We start from the raw sequence: 5,878 nt of genomic DNA on the forward strand, positions 1-5,878 counted from the left end.
TCACACCATGCACAAAAACTAACTCAAAATGAATCCAAGACTTAAATATAACATCAAAAACAATAAAGCTCATGGAATAAAAAATAGGGATAACGCTAGGAGCCCTAATACATGGCATAAACACAATACGAACCATAAGTAACAATGCACAAGCACCAGAAGACAGACTAGATAATTGGTAGCTCCTAAAAATCAAACACTTATGCTCATCAAAAGACTTCACTAAAAGAGTAAAAAGACAACCTACAGACTGGGGAAAAAAATTTGGCTACGACAAATCCGATCAGCGTCTAATCTCTAAAATCTACAAGATACTGCAAAATCTCAACAACAAAAAGAAATAATCCAATTAAAAAATGGGCAAAGGATATGAACAGGCACTTTGCCATGGAAGATATTCAGGCAGCTAACAGACACACGAAGAAATGCTCATGATCATTAGCCATTAGAGAAATTCAGATCAAAACTACAATGAAATATCATCTCACCCCAACAAGGCTAGTATTAATCCAAAAAACACAAAACAGTAAATGCTGGAGAAGTTGTGGAGAGACTTGAACACTTATACACTGTTGGTGGGAATGTCAAACGGTACAAACACTTTGGAAATTGATTTGGTGCATCCTTATAAAGCTATAAGTAGAAGTACCATACGATGCAGCTATCCCACTCCTTGGAATGTATCCTAGAGAAATAAGAACCGTCACACGAATAGATATGCACACCCATGTTCATTGCAGCACTGTTTGCAATAGCAAAAAGATGGAAACTACCTAGGTGCCCATCAAAGGATGAATGGATAATCAATTTATGGTATATCCACACAATGGAATACTACCCAATGATAAAGAACAATGATGAAGCTGTGAAACATCTTATAACATGGAGGAAGCTGGAGGTCATTATGCTAAGTGAATTTAGTCAGTCACAGAAGGACAAACATTGTATAAGACCACTATTATAAGAACACAAGAAAAGGTTTAAACACAGAAGAAAACATTCTTTGATGATTACCAGGGTGGGAAGGAGGGGGAGTGTTATCTACTAACTAGATAGTATATAAGAATTATCTTAGGGGAAGGGAAGGACAGCACACACTACAGGGGAAGTCAGCACAACTGGACTAAACCACAGCTAAGAAGTTTCTTGAATACAATCAAACACTTTGAGGGACAGAGTAGCAGGGGTAGGGGTCTGGGTACCATGCTTTCAGGAGACATCTAGGTTAATTGGCATAACAAAGCTTATTAAGAAAATGTTCTGCATCCTACTTTGGTGAGTGGTGTCTGGGGTCTTAAAAGCTTGTAAGCGGCCATCTAAGGTGCATCAATTGGTCCCAAATATCTTGAGTAATGGAGAATGAAGAACACCAAAGACACAAGGAAAATAGTAGCCCAAGAGACAGAAATGGCCACATAAACCAAAGACTTCATCATCCTGAGACCAGAAGAACTAGATGGTGCCCAGCTACCACCAATGACTGCCCTGACAGGGAACACAACAGAGAGTCCTGGATGGAGCAGGAGAAATGTGGGGTGCAGAACTCAAATTCTAGTAAGAAGACAAGACTTAATGGTTTGACTGAGAGTGGAGGTTCCCCGGAAAGCATGGCCCTTGGATTCTCTATCAGCCAAGAACTAAAACAATTTCTGAGGCCAGCTCTTCAGACAGGGATTGGACTGGACTGTGGCACATAAAGTGATACTCGTGAGGAGTGTGCCTCTTAGCTGAAGTAGCTACAAGAGACTAAATACGCAGCTTCTGTCGGGAGGTGAGATGGGAAGGCAGAGAAGGTTAGGAGCTGGTTGAATGTACGTGGGGAATCAGGGTGGATAGGAGGAGTGTGCTGTAACAGTATGGGAGAGCAAATAGAGTCATATAACAGTGTATGTATAAATTTTTGTATGGGAAAAAATAAAAAATTTGAATATTATGAAATAGTAAGCTGCTATTAAAAATAATGAGTATCCACCTAGAGATGTTCATAATGTTCTGTTAAGTGAGAAGAGCCAGTTGCAGATTAATGTATTTAAATTGGCACCATTTTGAAAATAAAACAACTGACCAAAATAAGGAAAGAAGCCGTATATAGATATATATGTTTGTATGAGTATATACAAAGTTGTAGAAGTTTATATATTAGGTTAACATTGGTCACCCTGAGTAGGGGAGGGAGAAGTGAGTAAAGGAGAAGAGAGTGAAGGAGAAGAGGCAAAGAAAGACTATCAAGAAGAACAATTCCCCATGGTACATTATTAATTAAGTAAGTAGAATATAATTTATATTTTTAATACTATTGCTTATATGTAAAATTTGAATATGCATATGAAGAACTAGAAGGAAACCTTCCTAAATGAAAACATTGACTTGATTAGGTAATGGAATTATGGGCAATTTTGTTTTGAAATGTAGACATTTTAATATATTTTTGCAATAATGTAAGAAATATGATTCAGATGTAGTAGATATATAATGTAACAGATGATCCAATAGCTTAAAGAAAAATCTTTAAAAACATTGCCCCATTTTCTTCTTCCTTAGCAATACTGCCCATGAAAATTCATATATCATTGATTCTTGCCCCTTTAGGGCAATTTGTTTTATTCTTTGGAAGCTATTTAAGAATTTTTAAATTTATTGTTTGTCATGGATTGAATTGTGTCCACCAAAAATATCTGTCAACTTACTGTGGGACACAAAGTAATACTTGTGAGTAGCGTGCCTCTTAGCTCAAGCAGATACGAGAGACTAAACGGGCAGCTTCTGTCTGGAGGTGAGATGGCAAGGCAGAGGGGGTTAGGAGTAGCAAGGCAGAGGGGTGAAAAGGAGGAGTGTGCTGTCACAGTATGTGGAAGCGATTAGAGTCACATAATAGTGTATGTATAAATTTTTGTATGGGGAAAAGAGAAAAAAAAATAGACGCATTTCATGGACCTAGGAAGAGAGGGAAATGGAAGGATTTTTTTCTAAAAAGTTGATGAAGCAATTCTGTGGCTAATAATAGCTAATAATAAAAAAAAAATATCTGTCAACTTAGCTAGGTCATGATTTCCAGTATTGTAAGATTGTCTACCATTTTATCTTCTGATGTGATTTCGCTATGTGTTTTAAATGCTATTACTGTGTTGTAATAAGATGGATTAGTGGCAGTTATATTGCTGAGGTCTACAAGATTAGGTAGTGTCTTAATCCAATCTCTTTTGAGATATAAAAGAGAGAAGTGAGCAGAGACACATGGGACCTCATATTACCAAGAAAGCAGTGCTGGGAGCAGAGCGTGCCCTTTGGACCTGAGGTTCCTTCGTAGAGAAGCTCCCAGACCAAGGGAAGATTGATGACACGGACCTTCCTCCAAAGCCGACAGAGAAAGCGTTCCCCTGGAGCTGACACCCTAAATTTGGACTTGTAGCCTACTGGACTGTGAGAGAATAAACTTCTCTTTGTTAAAGTCATCCACTTGCGGTATTTCTGTTAGAGCAGCACTAGATGACCAAGACATAGTTGTTCTGAAATTTCACCACAGTGTTCTAGCTGTGGGTCTTTATTCATACATCCTGCTTGCCGCCTGATGGGCCTTTGAAATCTGAGGGCTCTTGTCTTTCTTTAGTTCTGGGAAATTTTATTCTATTATTGCTTAGTCTAATCATTCCTATCCACTTTGTTTCATTTGGCACTAATAGTAGATGGATGCTGGAAATTCTGGGTACATATTCCTTGTCTCCTAACTTTTCTTTCTTTTTATACCCCTGCATTGCATTCTGAGAGACATTATTGGTTTGACTGAAGCGGGGGAGCTGGTTACTAGTAACTCAAAGGGGGCTGGCCTAAGGAAGATTTCTGGGGTATTGCTAAACTTTTGTTTCTTTTTTCAAAAAAATAATTTATTTTATTTCATTTTTGTTGTTGAGAATATACACAGCAGAACACATTCCAACAGTTTCTGCATGCACATTTCAGTGACATTTATTACATTCTTCGTGTTGTGAAACCATTCTCAGCCTCCTTTTCTGAGTTGTTCCTCCCTCATTAACATAAACTCACTGTCCCTTAAGTTTCCTATCCAATCTTTCCAGTTGCTTTGTCAATTTGATCGCATATGGATAGTAATATTTTATTTTTTGATCTCATTGCTGGTTATATGGATTTGTTCTATAAGCATTGGACTTGTGATATGTGTACTTGTTCAATTTTTTAAAAATAGTAACTTCAAGGTTTTTGGCCTCAGCATTTGGAAAGATGGAATTACCATCTACTGAGATGAGGAAGGCTGCTTTGTAGAGTAGGTTTTGAGGGGAAGATCATGAATTCGGGTTTTGACATGCAGAGTTTGAACAGTCTCTTAAGTATGCAAGAAGAGATGTCAAGTATTGTGTTAAATCCTCCTGATAAGTCAAATAAGATGAGGATTGAGAATTAACTATTAGATTTAGCTATTTGGAGTCTATTAGTGACTTTGATGAGAGTAGTGTTGGTAGAGGAGGGCTAGAAACTGATTAGAGTCATTTTAAGAGCATGGAGGACAGGAAATGGAGACTGTTGTTTGCTGTCTAGTCCATGGTTGTGGTAGGGGCACTGGGGTGGCTTATTCTTCTGTGGGGATCAAACCTGTCATTATTTCAGTTGCCCCATGGCCCCCTTATATTCCCAGTCTCTACCATCTATGTGCTAGAAGTACTCCTGAATCTCTTCCCACTTTACAGGATCCCCTCCTGTGTTGGACTGTGCTGTTTTTCTTTACTTAATTTGGTCCCATCTGACTTCTATTTTTTGAGCCTTCTCACTTTTTTTGATCACCGTGTATCTATCCAGCAAAACCAGTTGCCCTTGAGGAACTCAACGAAGCCCGTATGTCTAAAACATACAAAACAATGGCTGCTTAACTTATGAGTTTATGAGGATAAAATGAGATTATATAAAGTGTTTTACAAACTGTATACTCTATAAAAATGTTAATTTTATATTAGCTATTAGTTTTAGTTTTTAAGGAGGGATTGATTTCATTATTTTGATGTGGATTCCATTCTGTTTTCTAAATGTAATAGTTTTTAGTGCGATTATTTGGCCTGCATTTTCCTGGTGACCTGCTTGGTATCTCCAATTGTGGTTAGCAATATTATGGGAAGTGGACCAAGGAGTTTTAGACCCATTTCTGATCCCAAGTTTTCTGTCTGCGAAAAGATACGTTGAGTTTAAAACAATGGACCTCCTCATTACCCTTGTATAAATATTTATGAGTCTTCTCCTCCATTTGAACTATTAGCTACTTAAGGACAGAGATTGATTCTTATTTACTGTTATATCCCTAGTGTCTTGCAAAGTGTCTGGCACATAGTAGTAACTCTTTTCATGTTTATTGTTGGAACCATTGAATGGACTTGAGCAACTATTTTTGTTTGCATTGACTTGGGGATACTATTATTGTAATAAAGGTTTTGCTTTGAAATAGTCTTTCTAACAAGGCAGGTTAACAGTGCATACAGTGTGAGTATTAGTTTTATGCAGAGAAATTGCCTTGTTAGGACTAAATACAGTATGGATGTCTACAATCTAAACACTACCTAGAACTTAGGAAGTTGAAAAGGCTATACTTACTGATAGCTGCTTTTTATTGATATTGTCTCTAATGTCACAGTAACTTTGAAAGTCTCATTCTACTAAGATACAGAAATGGAATTTATACCCTTGTCTACCTGACTCCAAAGCCTGTGCTCTTAACTCAGAGCTTCAAACTGGTCCATTCTAGTTTGAACCCTTGCTGAGAATTGTTTTTTAAATATTTTATTGTACTACAGGTGAAGGCTTACAGAACAAATAGTTTCTCATGAAACAGTAGTACACATGTTGTCTTATGACATTGGTTAACAACCCCACAACATAT

This window comes from Trichechus manatus, unplaced genomic scaffold (genome assembly GCF_000243295.1).
Source record: "Trichechus manatus latirostris isolate Lorelei unplaced genomic scaffold, TriManLat1.0 scaffold00051, whole genome shotgun sequence".
Lineage (NCBI taxonomy): Eukaryota > Metazoa > Chordata > Mammalia > Sirenia > Trichechidae > Trichechus > Trichechus manatus.